Source organism: Heptranchias perlo, chromosome 5, assembly GCF_035084215.1.
Source record: "Heptranchias perlo isolate sHepPer1 chromosome 5, sHepPer1.hap1, whole genome shotgun sequence".
Taxonomy (NCBI): domain Eukaryota; kingdom Metazoa; phylum Chordata; class Chondrichthyes; order Hexanchiformes; family Hexanchidae; genus Heptranchias; species Heptranchias perlo.
In genome coordinates, this window is record NC_090329.1 from 66,995,845 (window position 1) to 67,013,932 (window position 18,088).

The window sequence follows — 18,088 nt, forward strand, 5'->3', positions numbered from 1 at the left end:
TCACCGCCCCCAACCCACATCTCCTTCTGCACTGCCAACACTACTCTGTCACATCATCCCTCATACCCACTCAAACCTCATCCTCATCGTACCTGCACCTACTCACCTCGCCAGTACTCATCCCGCCACTACCACTCAACCCAATCCTCATACAATCTCATGGCTCTATCTCATACTCACCCTCTCGTGCATCTCTTTCACGGTCAGCCTCACTCAACCTGCCACTACCCGTGCTGCAGCCACAGGGCATGCATCACATATGTGCAGTAGGCAGCGTAAGGCAAACGTGTCGTGAGCATGAAGGGGATGCACAAGGGTGTTTGAGGGTTTGTCATGGTTGTTACTTACATTGAATTTCTAACCAACTCACATCACATATTATTTGTCACCACTACTGCCATGTCTTTGCGAATCTTGTCTGGTTTGTGCAACAATGCCCTTTCCTGAGGATCACTATGAAGACCCACAACTGATGCCACCCACTGTGTCACTGCAGAGTGGGTGTAGGTGTATTTGCAGGGCTCTTTTGTGCAGACGGTTGAGAGACGTCGGCGATGTCCCCGGTTGCACCCTGGAAGGATGCGGAGGAGAGGTCGTTGAGGGCAGTGGTGACTTTGACAGCGACAGGTAAGAAGATGGTGCTCGGGCCAGCCAGGAGCAGCTTGGCATGAAGGAGGCTGCAGATGTCCACGACTACATGTCGAGTGACTCTGAGCCTCCGTGTGCACTGCTGCTCAGAGAGGTCCAGGAAGCTGAGCCTCGGTCTGTGGACCCTGTGGCAAGGTTAGTGCCCTCTGCGACGCATCTCTCTCTGCAGTAGCCCTCCCTCCTGCTGTGCAGGTGGATGTGTCACAGCACTCTGTTGTGGAGCTCCACGTGTCAGAGGTGGACGGCGTGGATGGCGAGGCTGGTGATGCTGTTCGCCCTCCGAGGAGGTCATGACTGCAGCTACGGCGGCCCCCATCCGGAAGATGTACATCTGAGGGGGTCCGCAAGGTAGGTACATGTGTCTGGACACTGGGGTAAGTGTGCAAGTTGGTGACTTTGATTGTCAGGAGGAGGGTGGTGGAGGCCAAACTTTGTCCCAAGTGACAGAGTGGCCTCCTGCAATGAGTGAGGGTCTCCCCCCCATCACCTGTCAAATGGACCTTTGCAGCTGCCACAGGCTGATGGCTGCAACAGGTCCATTTGAACTGGGAGTGTTTCCCCCAGTGTGGGAAACAGTCCCAGTTTTCTATAAAATCCCACCCCTCCTCACATAATCCCTTAATCAGGTCAATTAATGACCTGAAATACCTAAATAAATACTTTCAATTGGCATCCCTCTGGCTTTAATTGCCTGCAGGATTCCCACCAGCGGGGTCTGCGCGCGCACGCCGGCGCGTCAGCGGGGAACTCGGAAGTGCGCGGGTTCGAGGCGGGCTCCAGTCCCGCTCCAGGTTTTCATGATTTTCGGGGCCCCCCCGCCAGGAACGCACCCGATAGCGGGTGCTAAAATGCTGCCCATGGAGTTAGATCACAGATCAGCCGTGATCTTATCAAATAGTGGAGCAGGCACGAGGGGCTGAATGGCCTACTCCTGTACCTATGTTCCTATGTTCCTAACTCGGCTTGGTTTTGTGTAATTGAGGCAATCACTTACAGAGCAATGGCATTGGTTGAGGTGTTGGAGCAAATTGACTGCCCATACTCTCAACTGGGGAATGATGCATGGCATGGAGTGAACTAAACAGGAAGAACATAAAAAAGAAAAATGTGAATGTTGGAAAGCAGGTCAGTCAACAACCTTTTGGGGGACCAGAAGCCAATGTAGGTTATCAAGGGCAGGAGTGATGGGTGAGTGGGACTTGGTGCGTGATAGGATACGGGCAGCAGGAATTTAGATGAGCTGAGGTTTATGGTGAGTGGAGGATGGAGGATGGGAGGCAGATCATTGGAGTAGTTGAGTCTGGAGGTGACAAAGGCATGTCAGCAGCAGATGGGCTGAGGCAGGAGCAGAGACGGGTAATGTTACGGAGGTGGAAGTAGGCGGTTTTTGTGATTGAAAGGACATGGATTCATAAGCTCAGCTCAGGGATGAATAGGAAGATATCACCAAGGGGCAGCATGTAGATGAGGAAGAGGAGGGGACCAAGGATAGATCCTTGGGGATTTCCGAAGTAATGCTATGGGGGCTGGAAGAGGAGTCATTACTGGAGAAGTTCTGGCTACGATTGGATAGGTAAGAGTGGATCCAAGTTTGGGCAATCTCACTGAGCTGGACAATGAGGAGAGGTGTTGGAGGAGGATGTTGTGGTCGATTATGTCAAAATCAGCATATGAAAGAGAAAGCTCAGTTAATATTTCAGGTGTCACCCTTCAGCAGAGCTTATTATTTCAGCATTTTCTTTAGAAATTGGTGAAACCTGAAAATTTGCAAGGAGGTCAGCCCCACTCTTTGGTAGCAACTGAAATAACAAATTTAGTCTTTGATATTTTGATTTGGACAGAGTAAAAGGGTTTATAAATTTTAACTAACAGATTTTTCAAAGTGTTTAATCATAACGCATTTCAATTTGGATGCAATCAATCAGTCAGTCCAAAAGATGTAAGTTCTTTCTGAACTTAGACGATTTCTTCATTCCGGTATTAAATTTACCTTTTCATTATGTTTGAGAAAAACAGTTTACAGTTACAACCTTTTAAGTGATGTTTTTGGCATTTTACTTCACCTTTTTCATCAACGCCACAGTCTTGGTTCTTAAGCATTACACAAAAACAGTCTCTATCTTACTGTTTATTCAGCTGTTCTACTATGACTTGTACAAACTGTTTTTCTGTACAGTTCTCTTCTTTATACTGCATTTGGTCTGATGAACATTTTGTGAATTTTGAGAGTAATGTTTACGATTAGACCATGCTGCAATGTTTTCTAACAGCACCTGAGAGTAGAACATCTAAAGTAGCAATGAGATATCAGTGCTAGGAATGAACCTTTTGAGTTTTGTATTTGCATTTCAGTAACAATCATATAATTACATTAACATGAACTCTGCTTTTTAAATATCATCGGCAAAATACCAGCAATTTCAGTAAATTTCTTGAATTTCACTTTATATCACACATCACTGGTGATTTACGCAGAATAATTTTGGGGGAAATTTTAACTCCAGGGTGGGTGGCTGGCAGAATACGCGGGCAGACCATTTGTTGTAAGAGGAGGCCTCATCCATTTAAATGCAAGTGAAGAGCTGCCCACTCGAAACGGGCATCCGGGAATAGCTTGCCAGGTTCCAGCCAGTGCAGTGTCAGGAATCCCAGAGACTGCCAGGTTGGCAGTTAGGTAAGTTGTTGGGGGGTAGTTCGGGAGGGTACAGGGAGTGAGAAAGGGGGAGGGGCCTGGGCCAACAATAGCCAAAACTTTCTTTATTTTCTTTTTAAAAAAGTTTTGAACGTACTTTTTGTTGTCTCGGCTGGGTGTCCGGGAGCTTCCACTGAGTGGAGTGTGTACGGCAGACGATCCATTCACTAAGCTGTTAAAATGGCTTTAGAGGCCTATGTCATAGGACCCTGATTTGCATAAATTCATGAGGTTTCTGCCTGAGTCAAGCGGATGCCTTAGCCACCATCTTCAAAATAGCTGTGCAGCAAAAAAAGAGCAGTAAGTGGAGCACTTTGATTTTAACTCCCATTCTGCCCATTAGCCCCCGGATGGAGGGAAAATTCCTCTTTGTCACGTGGAAGAAAATGAAAGAATTTAATTTCCAACACGTAAGTATATTTGAGTACTCAGAGGGTTAATGGAAATACATCTCTTGCATGGAACACTGGCATTTGTGCCTTAGCCAAACGGAATGAATGTTACAGATTTTTATGGTCTGCTTGGTTTCAAGATTGCGTGAAAGCCCTGAGCTGTGAAGTAAATGTTCTTGTATCATCAAAAAAACTGGCTCCCTAGGCGTTGGCTGGAATGCCATTAGCACGTATCGGTTCTAATTATGTTATGGTTCTAAGGGCAAATTTGTGCTGTACATAATAACTAGCGAGTAGGGTAAGCTCACCCAAACCCATTTCACACAAGACCCTTACAGCAAAAACTTTCAATCAATCAGTCTGGGGTAAGTATGAACCCAGGTCCAATGTGTGAAAGGACGGTGTCCAAACCCACTGTGCCAATGATTTCCCCACCAGCTCGTTTAAAAGATTTTAATAACCCTTTTGATTTATTTTATTATTTTGAACAGTTTTGTTGTTTTAAGAATAGTAATTTTTCATAATTTTTTGGACTGATTTGATGAAATGTCTTAGCATTTTGGTGCTTTTTCTCTTTGCCTCAAATCTGTAGGAACCATGAATTGTCGAAAGATGCCTCCGAGGTTCATAAAGGAAATGACCTAAAATGTGTCTAAAATTGAGTTTTAACTTGAAAGCTAACCACACAAAATGGAGTTCAGCTAATGAACTGAATGCTGGCCTTAGCTAACACAAGTTCCCAGCTAGTTCAAACCATCATCCAGGCCTATGGCCATGGAGTTCCCAGTTAATTTTGCCATAACATTTTCTAAGCAAAGGACCATAAAACAGTCAAATCCATAAAACTTCTAAATTAATTGCACCAGAAAGGTTTGTGTTTATACTACAGACACTTCTTATTAGTATGAGGCCCCATTATCCATAGCTCAGGCCTCGGGTGGAACTCCTAATGGAACCTAAAGCTGCCACCTCTCCCCATTTGTGTGAGAACATTTTTTTATCGTTGGCCTGTGAAGAGCCTTGGACGCTTCAGGTGGAGCAGCTGTGGGTCGCTCCACCATATGAGGGCAGATAGGAATGGACACCACTGAAACAACCTTGCAGGCATTGACATCCTAACCTGACTATGCTAATAACCCCGTTCCCAAAATTTCGGACAGGATCGGACACGTCGAGCATGGGCACACTTAGGCCTTATTGTGCCTCACTTCTGCTGGCAGAGTAGGGCATCAGAATATCAGTCCCATGTAGGTAAATATGTCAACTGATGTACATTGTGACAGAACTTTCCCTTTGGCAGAATGCCACAGACATTGTTTCCACTGACAGAAAATTTCTTTGTACTTTCCAAGAGTTTTTTTACATGGACCCCAATTTTAACTCCATGTCAGTTTTGGGTGGGTAAGCAGCAGTGTGAGTTAGAAACTCACCTACTGCTCTAGAAATGAGGCCCGGGGAATTTTAACTCCCGGGCCTCATTTAAATCCCGCTGGCCAAATTCCCACCTGGTCCTGGCAGGAAGCGACTGAAAATCCGCAAGTCTGCAGCAGTGGAGGCCTAAGTTTTCCTTGTGGGGCTCAAAGTAGCACGCTGATCCACCTTGGTCCCACAAGGAAAGTTGAAAAAAATTTTTTAAAACGTAACCTTTTTGGGCCGCTAGCGGTCCCAATCCTCTTCCTCGCTAATTTAGCTTGGCGGAAAGTCACTGCAACTTCCCGCTCAGACCTTCGAGTTAAAATTGCAGTCAGATACAGATGACGCCATAGACCCCAACGTACATATGTTAAAAAGAACCCCGTCGGCTTTGGCCGGGTGCCTTTGCTGCTTGCTCAAGAGAGCAGGTGAAAATCCCAACCGGTCAGCTCCCAGTGGCTCCAAGGCAGGTAAATGAGCTACACAATTTTAACTGCCCATTCGCCCAAATTCTGCCAGGTGGGTAGGGTTAAAATCGTCCCCATAGTTTTGAATTTTGACCTAAAATTTCTGCTTTTGTCATTTCTATTGGCCGCATTTTTTTTCATTTGCTCTCAGATGTGGGCAATACTGGCAAAGCCACATTTATTGCCTATCTCTATTTGCCCTGACAAAGTGGTGGTGGGCCTTCTCCTTGAACTACAGCAGTCCTTGTGAAGATGGATGTTCCCATAATGGAGTTAGGTAGAGAATTCCAGGATATTGAGCCCTATCTGGATATTCTATTTATACGTCAATAGAAGGGTATTTTACCATGATGGTTTTCCCATTTTTAGAACATGATTTTTATCTGAATCAATCTGAATGATCTTACACTCGTAGGAGTAATTTTATCAAATCCTGTTCTCGTCAGGGAGCCTCAGCCTGTGGGAGCACAGAACGGGAATTTAGGTGGGGGCTCCCCATGATTTTTTTTATCCATTTTGAATCAGAGCAAATACTAAAAACAGAGACCTAGGAAAACAAATTGGGACAGCCATTTCCAAGGTAAAATAAAATCCTTTATTCTGCCAGAATTCTGGTGCCTGGATTTTGTAATATCTTTACCATTTTCATTATGACCTGACATCATGGGCTCGATTTTAGGGTCGGGTTACCTGCGGGTTTCCAGCGGGGGGGCCCCGAAAATCCCGATCTCCGATCACGTGATCGGATTCGGACGAAATCCCGGCCACTTCCGGGTACCGCGCTGACGTGCGGGGCTGCGCGCGCAAGCCCCGCTGGTGGGAATCCCGCAGGCAATTAAAGCCAGCGGGGTTCCACTTGAGAGCACTTAACTTGCTCGTTGTGGTCAGTTAATGAGCTGAAGCAGCTGTCAAAAGAGGAAGTGTGGGATTTTACGTTCAAAGCAGTCAGTTTCCCACACTGGGGGAAACAGGACCCTTCAAACCAGGCGTGTTGCAGCCAGCAGCCTGTGGCAGGTGCCAAGGTGCGCTCCACGGGGGAGCGCCCTCACCCACGCAGGAGGCCACCGCGTCACATAGGGCAACCCCTGCCCCCCACCACCCCCCGGCCAAGCCAGAGGACAGACCGACACGAAACCGCAGCCCCAGTCCGAGGACCCTCACACCTACCCTGCACAACCCCTCAGACCAACACCTGCCAGTTGGGTGGTGTGTGGACACCCTCGGAGGACGAAGAGCATGACCACCACCAGCAGCCTCGCAGTCCACGCCGTCCGCCGCAGAGACGTGGATCCCCCCAACACGGTGTGGTTGCACGCCCACCTGCACAGCAGGAGGGAGGGCTACCGCAGAGAGAGACGCGTCGCAGAGGGCACTACCCTCGCCACAGGGTCCACAGACCGAGGCGCAGCTCCCCGGACCTCTCCCAGCAGCAGTGCACAGGGAGGCGCAGATTCGCTCGGCATGTAGTCGTGGAGATCTGCAGCCTCTTTCATGCCGAGCTGCTCCTGGCTGGCCCCAGCACCAACTGCTTACCTGTCGCACACCTTCTCCTCCGCATCCTTCCAGGGTGCAGCCGGCAACACCGCCGATGTCTCTCAGTTGTCTGCGCGGACGAGCCCTGCAAATACACCTGCACCTACTCTGCAGTAACACGATGGGTGGCATCAGTGGTGGGTCCTCATAGTGATACCCAGGAGCGGGCATTATTGGACACAATGGACAGGATTCGCGGAGACATGGCAGTGGTGGTGTCAATATAATGTGTGCTGTTTGTGGCTCTGAAATTCAATATGGGTAACACCCATGACAAACCCTCAGACACCCTTGTGCACCCCCTTCATGCTGACGAGACGTTTGCCTTACCCTGCCTACTGCACATATGTGATGCATGCCCTGTGGCTGCAGCACAGGTGGTGGCAGGTTGAGTGAGGCTGGCCGTGAGGGAGATGCACGAGAGGGTGAGTATGGGATGGAGCCATGAGATTGTATGAGGATTGGGTCGCGTGTTAGTGGCAGGACGAGTACTGGCGAGGTGAGTAGGTGGAGGTAAGATGAGGATGGGGTGTGAGTGGGCATGAAGGGTGATGTGACAGAATAGTGTTGGCGGTGCTGAAGGAGATTTGGGGTGGGGGCAGTGTTGTGGCAGACGGAGTGTAGGGGAAAGACTTCGTGTTCTCACTGTGGCTGACCTACTGCGGTCATTGCAGCGCCTCCTGCACTGTATGCAGGTGGGCGATATGTTGGTGGCGCAGGTGACCCCCTCTGCCACCTCGAGCCAGGCCTTCTTGGTGGCAGAGGCAGGCCGCTTCCTCCCGCCCGCCGGGGGGAAGATCTGTGTCCTCCCCCTCCTCCTCACCCCATCTGATGATATCTGGGGTGAGGCATCATTAAACTGGGAGCAGCCTTCCCCCTGGGCTGCTCCATGCTGCAATTTGTCCCATTGGTTGCAGCATCTGTCAGTGGAGGACTGCCCCTTTAACTCGAGAGCCTCCAGCTGACAGATCGTACTGCGCATGCGCAGCCCGCCCGACGCGCAGGCCAGCGCCGTGGACCCCGGAGGAGCAGGTAATTGGATCCTATTAGTGCATTGCCTGCTACGATCGCGTGGGCAACCCACTAATTTCGCCGTTCGCGTTTTCGACGCTCCCGGAGGACCACCCGCTGGGAACCCGCAGGCCTGCTAAATTCGAGCCCCATGACTGTGTCCATGTGCATGTCTGGTGGGTTTGTAATTAGGACTGCTGATTAGCAAGAAACACCCACATTTTGTTCTCCATTGAAGGTCTAGCTGGAACAGGTTTTCTCCGACCATACTGTTGGTTGATTAGTATAAGTAGAGTTGGCTGGCATTGAGTTGACATGTTAAGAAGTAAAAAAGCATGCTGACTCAGTTCAGATGACTGTCTGCTCCTGAAGTGGATGGCACCGTGGACCTGTTCCAATACATATTGTGTGTCCCCCTGAACATATTGGAGTCCAATGTGAGGAGTTCCCTCAACAAACTGGTTGGAGTGAAAATTCACTGAAGTATTGGAGGCTATGCTTTCCTCTTTATTCAAAAATGTAATAATCTTTTTATTATTAATATGGCCTGCTAACAAAATGATAGCTGTGCATGTTTTTTGAACAGTCAATTCAAAGAACTTCATTCGTGGGAATGACAGAAAAACAGCTAATCGCAACATAACTGTAATAATCAACCATTAAACTTTTCAAGTAGCTATCAAGCCTCTTAACCAATATGAATGTTGAAAAGTTCAGTAATCCGACAGTGAAGTGCATAATATTTGTGCAAAATAACTGAGTGGCGGATTCAAAAAGTCTGCTTTACCCACGAGCCTCTGCATGTACATTTTCACTGAATGCAAGATGGTGGTTGGGATACATGACAGAACATTTAGATTTCAATTACTAGAAACAAAGGCAAGAGAACTTTTAACTCAATTCTTATATATTAAACTTAAAGTATGACATTCCATGACCTCAATAATAATTGTATTAATAACACTTGCACCATTATATATTGAATTTGGGGAACAAATGCCTGAGAAAAATGCTGATTTCATTGTGAGAATCAGATATTGCATTGGACTCAGAAAATAATGGGGAGGTAGCAAATTAATGTCCCCATCAATGGGGAAAATTAAAGAATGAAGCATATTCCATGAAATGCACAAACCCTTTCATTATCTTAAAGACCTCTCTCTATCAGGTCACCCCTCAGTCTTCTCTTTTCCAGAGAAAAGAGCCCCAGCCTGTTCAGCCTTTCCTGATAAATATATCCTCTCAGTTCTAGTATCATCCTTGTGAATCTTTTTTGCACCCTCTCCAATGCCTCTGTATCCTTTCTATAAAATGGAGACCGGAACTGTGCACAATACTCCCAAGCATGGTCTAAACAAGGTTCTGTACAAGTTTAACACAACTCCTTTGCTTTTCAATTCTACCTCTCTAGAAATGAACCCCAGTGCTTGATTTGCCTTTTTAAAGTCCTTATTAACCTGCATCGCTACTTTTAGTAACTTGTATATCTGTACCCCAAGATCCCTTTGCTTCTCTATCCTGTTTAGACTCCTATTATCTAAGCAGCATATGGTCTCCTTATTCTTCCTACCAAAATGCACCACCTCACACTTATGTATATTGAAATTCATTTGCCAATTACACGCCCATTCTGCAAGTTTATTAATGTCCTCTTGCATTCTTCCTTTGTATTAACTACATCCCCCAATTTGATGTCGTCTGCAAATTTTGAAATTGTACTTCCGATTCTAAATGTAAATTGTGAACAACTGTGGTCCCAGCACCAATCCCTGTGGAACACCACTTCCCACCTTTTGCCAGTCTGAGTAGCTACCCTTAACCCCACTCTGTTTTCTGTTTTGTAGCCAGCTTGCTATCCATTCTGCCATCTGTCCCCTTGTTAATTGTATCCATATAATTTATGTCAATTAGTGTTAATTGTATTCAGATGGTGCGTATCAATTGGGGACTCTCTTGTATCCATTTATATGAGAGCTAATTGAGGGTGTGGAGTGGGTAATGTTGATCTCTGTGAATAAAGGCTTGGAAGCAACTGAAGACCAGGTTCTAGTATTCTATCCTTCACCTCTGGCTATCCAATTTATTACACCCTGACTCCACATGCTTTGACCTTAGCCATGAATCTACAATGCGATACCTTACCGAAGGCCTTTTGAAAATCCAAATATATTGCATGTACTGCATTACCCTTGTCTACTCTTTCTGTTACTTCTTCAAAGAATTCACTAAGGTTGGTCAAGCATAACTTTCCCTTCTGAAATCTGTGCTGACTATTCTTTATTATATTTTTGTTCTCTAAATGTCTTTCTATTACATTGTGTATAATCTTGAAAAATTAGCATCAAATAATTATTTCAGCTGTTCTTTTCTCAAGTGTTCTGTGTAGAGCTGCTGTGCTAGCTTATCTACTATGTTAAGTATTTTATTGTAGGCAAAGCTATTTAATAATGGATGCACTGTTCAAACCTTATAATTTGATGAGTGATTACTTCCATTACCTCTTCACTGTACGCATTTGAATTACACATGCTGCTACTTAGAATGGTTCCCTTTAGATGAGCTTGATCTTTCTTTCTGTGAATCTTTTTGGTTCAGTTACTGTTTGGCAGGCTTTTTAAACTCTCTTAATTTATGATTGAAACATCAGAAATGTAAAATATCATCCTATCTTTTATAATATCTCTGTAACTGTGGTGTAGTTTTAAATCTTGCCTTTCATTAGACTTAAAATTCTCAATTTTAATATTCTCATCCTTGTTTTCAAATCCCTCCATGGCCTCGCCCCTCCCTATCTCTGTAACCTCCGCCAGCCCTACAACCCTCCGAGATCTCTGTGCTCCTCCAATTCTTGCCTCTTGTGCATCCCACATTTTTATCGCTTCACCATTGGCAGTCATGCCTTCAACTGCCTTGGCCCTAAGTCTGGAATTCCCTCCCTAAACCTCTCCGCCTCTCTACCTCTCCTCTTTTAAGATGCTTCTTAAAGCTTACCCTTTGTTGATGGCATCTTGTGAGAGTCCTCCAGCTGTCAGTTCCAGAGCCAGGTTTTGAATACTGACTGTTCCATCATCCCCTCCTCTTGACTTATTTTCTTCAGCTTGAAGAAGATGCCACAGTTCTGATGCCCTTTCTAACCAGACACTAAGTGCTTCATAGTCTAATGTATTAATCAGCTTTTTAATTATTTGCCTAGAGGGAAAAAAGTACTTTTTTAACTAGATTTGCATCTCCCTCTCAAAAAATCTGCCTGCTCTAGGCCCAACCTGAAATCACATTAGTGGCAGTTGCGAAGAATTCTGTGGCATTTATTTCCTCCACTAAAGAATGAAAATAAAAAACATATTTAAGTTTTCAGAGATAACCAATGTTTTTGTTCTGTTGTTCAAATTGTATCATTCCTTGCCACAATATGTTTATTTTTCAAAGTAGTTTTATAAAAATCAATTTTGCATGATTTATATTTGAATATATGATATCACTGTTCAAGACTAGATGACATGCTGTTATCTAATGTTTTATGTATATCTTTAACTACATATGTAGGGAATTCCCTCCCTAAACCTCACAGCCTCTCCACCTCTCCTCCTTTAAGACGCTCCTTAAAACCAACCTCTTTGACTAAGCTTTTGGTCACCTGTCCTAATATCTCCTTACGTGGCTCGGTTTCAATTTTGTTTGATAATCGCTCCTGTGAAGCGCCTTGGGACGTTTTACTACGTTAAAGGTGTTATATAAATTCAAGTTGTTATTGTTATTAATGCCAGGACTGACCAGGAGTTCAGTGGTGAAGGACCAAAGTCTAAAGTGCAGGACAGCATCAGGATTGAAAAAAGTAGGACAAAGTAAATCAAAATGTGGGAATTGGATGACCAAACTTTGGTTTTAAAAGTCCATTGATTCGAAGAAGGAAAGTGAAGATCAGGAATTCCATGGCTCTGAGCTCCTGGGAACTCAGAGTTAGAGTTGGAGCAAGTGTGACTCTGTATGATTCTATAATTCTTCTATAATTTCTATAGTGATTTCAGCATAGTAAGAATGCAAGGAGGAGGAAGAGCATGTAGACTAGCAGCTTTTCTACATTGGAATAAAAAAGGGAATTACCACTGTGTAATTCTCAGGAGATGTTCATGATTGACCTTTAACAAGGCGTTAGCAAGCAAGAGGTTGTGTTGTTTATCTTTTCACTTGTTCCGGAACATATTATGGAATAAGAGCGGCACTAAGTATTGATGAATAGTCTGTTAGTGCTTTTCCCAGAAGTGCCCCACTATTTACACAGTTGTATTTTTTCATTAATATAAGCGAACATTTTCATTCCATCTCTTTTTCTGGCACCAGGGCAAATAGATTTGAGGAAAAATGTTTTGGATATACTGCAAGCAACCTGAAGAGATCCCCTGCATTCCTTGACCAGGGGACTCTCCTTGTGAGTCTAACTGATAAAAACCCCCAGCACAGTGCATACCAGAATCCGGAGGCGCAGTGTGTGTTTGCTATTCAGTTTGTGTCAGCCATTAGAGAAAATTCTTTTTTTATGAGTAATGCTTCACAGAGTAGACTTTTCAGTTACTTTTTCACTCTGTCTTTTGGATGAGACATTTAAACCTGTTCAGCTGGACACACAGATCCCAAGACAATATACAAAGAAGAGGACAGAAAATCTATTCTTATATATGTGTTTCACTTTTGCCATTAGGGAATATATGTTCTGTTTCCAACATTTTATTCATCAGTTTTTTCCGTCCTTCAGTACCTGAACAAGTGGCCGTTCTTCATGAGTAAGCCCAGGTGTTGACTATCGGCGGACTATTCGATTGAGGAAGGCATAATAGCCTGTGGGTATCTAAGGTGTACAGGTGCAAACTTTTTCAGCAGGGATAACTTGCTGATTTTGCCCTCTCTAGCTTAAGGGTATTAGGTCAATTGTAACAGCGCAATCATCATCCTGTGTGAAATCAGCTCATTCAGAAACAGACGATCGCACTTCAGATCTTTCTGATCTGTATGATTTAGTTACTGGGGGTGAAATTATCGTGCAATCTGAACACTCAAGTGAGGAATGGATGGGACAGGATCCAGTTTCTCCACATCTCTGCCACTTTCTTTGTGAATCTTTAAATTCCATCAGAAGTGGCATAGGGCACATCTTGCATCTGCCCCATTTATGCAGACATCACTGAAGGAGGTAAGACTGTCGGGTTGACTCCATCCATCAAAATTCCCACCAGTTCTGCCACAGTTTCTGCCGGTGCAATGTATGCCTGTATGAAGCAGCTATACTTGCATGCCAGGACCTGATCCTGCAGAAGTTGGGCCACATGCAATTTAAAAGGCCAGTTTCCCTACTCCAAAGTCAAAATTGAGGGATGTTAACAATTTTCTTAAATCTTCAACCAGCACAGCCGGAACCACTTTTGCTGAGATAATGTGCTGCAGTGAGTTCCTCCCCCCTCCCCCCCCCCCCACCTCAATTGAGACGGGTACTGCAGTTGCACCAAAAATGGCATTGTAATGCCTTCAAAATATGTTAATGCCCCTAACTTCAGGATTTGGGACAGAGTCAGGAATGCATCCACGGGACAAGTTGAAGTTTCACCACACTCTAGATTAACCCCCAAGAGGCAAAAGCAAGAATGTCCAGGCTCCATTGTGCAGTTGCACTAATGATACCGTACGCTTTGTTATCGATGGCCTTTTTTACTTGTGAAGTTGCCTCGCCTTGTTACCAGCCATTTCCAATGTTGACCCCAAATCAACTTAGAACTCAATGCTATCCTGTAATTCTCCCCTGATTGCTCATTATTCTTTAAGTATATTTGCAGCATGTATTCTGATTTGGCTTTAAATAGAAGTTCCAGCTATAGTAATTGTTATAAGAATATAAGAAAGTCCAGAGCAAGAAAAATCTGCATCTAGAGCCTATGTATCATTATCCTATCATTGACTCTCTCTTCTCTGGGAGTCGGCACCATATGTTTGTTATTGTGTGGGGAAAAGAATCTAATATCTAACCTTGCTCAAGGCTTATAAATTTTGTTCTTGTGCTCTCTCCTTGGTTATAAAAATGGCACGTGTCTAATAAAGAGTTGTATTGGAAACTTATACTTACTTATTCTGAATCCCTTTTATTACATTAGGTTCTTGAGTTGCCAGGCCGACACAGGCTGAACTTTGAACTTTTCTGTGTGATAGCTGCTCTATCAGAAAAAATCACCCTTCTTGAGTGAGTATGAATTAGTGTGCATAGATATAATTTCTGTCTGCTTAATTTAAATCAATTACAGCCATTGCATGGACTTACAAAGGAAAAGCATATTCAAATAGCATTGAAGATTTGTTGGGCAATGCAAATCTGTAAAAATGTAGGTGTGTGTAGCAAAACAAAAAGGCAGTAGAAAAAATGTTTTCCTAGTTGACTTATTTTACCCCTTTAGTTGTCTGATGGATTTATTGCTTTTTTTAAATTTTCAACATATATTCTTGATCTTGGTCCCATTCTCAAAACAGCTAACTGATAATATTTTTTAAAAATCAAATACTTCAGCAACAAGCTAAATTCTGATCACATTATTTCCACAAAATGCATGAGTATAGAAGATTGAGGGGTGATCTAATCGAGGTGTTCAAAATAATAATAGGCTTCATGGGGTAGATACAGAAAAATTATTTCCTCTGGTGGATCAAGAGGGCATAATCTTGAAATTAGAGCCAAGCCATTCAGGAGTGAAATCAGGAGGCACTTTTTCACACAAAGGGTAGTGGAAATCTGGAACTCTCTCTCCCTAGAGGCTGTGGATACTGGCTCAATTGATCTTTTGAGACTGAGATCGATTGAGATAGATCTTTGTTAGGTAAGGGTATCAAAGGATATGGAGCAAAGGCAGGTAAATGGGGTTGAGGTACAGATCAGCCGTGATCTAATTGAATTACGGAACAGACTCGAGGGGGTGAATGACCTACTCCTGTTCCTATGTACAATGCCTCTTTTGAAAATTTCAGAGCTTTATGTATATTTGTTTATGCTATATCAGGAGCTGGAGCATACATCTCCCGTGACCAAACACGCGGAGTCATTCCCGCCTAGCGGGAAATTGACACCATCGTATTGGCCGGCCGTTTCACACCCCATCTGATATTACTTTCCATTGAAGTCAATTAGGGTATAAAATGGGCGGCTGATCCAATTTCCTCAGTTTCCCACTGGGTGAGTTACGTTAAAATGACCCCCATGTTGTTGTAGCAGGATGCATCAAACAAATTCACATTAACTAAGTGCATAGAGCCATCCTGTTGAACCCTGCTGAAACTCCGCAGGGTTAAACTATCTCTTTCCTTGCGCGTGCATATGTGCAATGCTGCATTGGTAAGCTATGTTAAATGCTCTGTAGAAGCCAGCTTGCGAGCCTGTGAAAAGCCTAGAATTTGAAGATTGATATGGTTGCGTTACAGATTCAATCAGATCAATATTCAACCATTAATTCTGTGAGCCTTAAACTTGTTCAAAAGCTTTGTATGTAAACTTTATGAATTGCGTTTCTTCCAGTAGAAAGCTCTCATCCTCAAATGTGGTTACAGCCTCAAAAAATTCCAGTAGGTTTGTAAAGTTAGGCCCACTGCTCCTAAAGCTATGAAGATTATCCCAATTGGCCACTGTCCTCTTGAAAGAAAATTGATAGCTTTCTGTATGATGCTTTTAAACATTTTCCCTACTAAGGATGCAAAGTTAACTTACGGGTTCAGGTGTCACAACCTTTGTGAGTATCAGGATCACCCTTCAGTATCCTTCAATGTTTAGGGATTCCTAATTAGGTATTCTTAAAAATATTATCTAAAAGCCTCTCTTATTCTATGATTTTCTTGAGGTTTCTAGAATATGAACTATTTGACGCAGGTGCCCTGTAGACATGACTTTCTCCATGACACATGTTTTACCGATCTTTACTTGTGATATTAGACTCCTTAGCCAAAATGACTGGATTCAGAAATGATTAACAGTCTTCGTTTATGAAGACTGTTGTGAAGAATTTACTTAACACGTTTATCACTGGCTGATCGTCTACAATATTTTTATCCCTCAAAAGACTTGTCTGTTCCTTACAACCATCTGCTACTTACATAATTATGTAACATGAAGCCCCTACACATGAAGGTAGTACTCATAAAGATGTTTGAGGTGATGGACAGCAAAGTAGAGCTCACTGCTGGAGTACGAGCATGCACAGTCACATTGTTAGATGTGATTCTTTTGGGGAGGCATACCACAGGACAGGTGTTATTTAAATAGCTTTACAAAAGCATGTTTCCAAACCATGCTTGACAACACTGATTTACAGATAAACTGATCTGCAAATTATTCTTCAAGGATTTAGGTTAGAAAGGAATTTGAGATCAGCTGTACATATATTGATGATTCTGTTGTGAACCTCATTGAACAATGAAACAAAAAACAATATTAGAAAACCCATCAAAGGAAAATAATAACATTTTAAAATGCTTAATGAAGAATAATAGAGGATATACTCTACATGTGTACAGTTTGGAAGCTGAGCTGATAAAATAGTTCCAGAAGAACGCTGTACAAATTATAGTATAATTAAATTTTAAAAATTATTGTACAATAGTTGCTATATCAAAAATTGCCATATCATTTTTCAATTACTAAGGAAGCCACCGTGTAATGTGGTATACAATTTTAGCACAAAATATTCACTTTGGTTGTTGCAATCAACCAGCTTATCTAACAAAAATTGGGAGCTCCTGCGGATGTTGACAGTTGAGTCTGCTGCCGCTGTCTCGCGCCAGGGTGTGGGAGTTGCGGGGCGGGGGGGCGTCAGGAAAATCTGTTTGTAAATGTACAGAGAGTGCAGACAGGAGGGTTTGCTTGCTCAGAACAATTAAGTAGGCTCTACTTAAGTTTATAGAGTACCTAGGAGGCCTACCAGACTCCCTGAACACATTTTAAATTCAGTTTGACACTGCACTGGTGCCAAGCCCAACTGATGTGAAACAGCCTCCACATCGCTTTGCTCTGCAGTCAGGTCCCAGTGTGACTCCTGAATTATAGTGTTACTTTTGTGTTGCTGCGAACTGGAAATTGCTTTGCAGCGTCACAAAAGTGAACGTATAACCTCACCCTGGGCAGTCATCCAATGTTCAGAGACGTGCAATATAAACTAGTTGGTGGATCTAATTAACCACCGTGTTGGATATTGGGTATATCTCACAATTAACTATGAATTATTATATTGAAAGGCCCATTATTTGCATATGTTGGGGACACAAGTGAAGGAAGACAGAACTCTCAGCCACTAGAGTGGTATGATCATTCTTTGGCTGCACTGTTCCTGGTAGATTCTTAAATACTAACAGTGGAAAAAATATTTTTAAAAGATGGAAGTTAATATTTGGCCCTTCTCTTGTCTCGTTAATATATGATCATATTGATAAAATGGTCTATGGCATGTGGCTCTAACCTCAAATTAGGTTTTTTTCTTGTTAACACCTTTAGGCTTTTTGAATATTAGTGGCTGCTCAGATGGTGACTCTTGCATCAGGAATTTCCTCGGAGTTCTCCTGCTCGGCTGCCATAACTTTGGCGGATAATGGTGGACAGCCCGAATGCCCCGTGTAATTGGGTTTCCGCCAAAGTTATGGAAGCCGAGCAGGAGAAGCACTGAGGAAATTCCCAACTTTGGACTCAAATACTACTGCTATATTGAATTATTAAATATTCAATTATTTGATGAGAACTGTTACTGTTTTCATAATCTTAAACAAAAAGATTAAATTTAAATTTAAATTGTATTATTACTTTTCACACCTAAATCAATAAATGTTTCATTCGTTGCTGGGGACTGGTGGCTATCAAGAAGTAAAAAAGCATGCTGACTCAGTTCAGATGACTGTCTGCTCCTAAAGTGGATGGCACCGTG

General features: G+C 43.5%; 1 long non-coding RNA gene across 2 annotated transcripts in view; it reads left to right on the forward strand.

The window, feature by feature from the left end:
• The window catches only part of LOC137321411 (uncharacterized), an 84,314-nt gene that overhangs the window by 41,706 nt on the left and 24,520 nt on the right, over positions 1-18,088 (forward strand). For both annotated transcript variants that reach the window (XR_010962809.1, XR_010962810.1), the window contains exon 4: positions 14,294-14,379. This is a non-coding gene — a long non-coding RNA (uncharacterized lncRNA). The remainder of the gene's footprint in view (positions 1-14,293; positions 14,380-18,088) is intronic.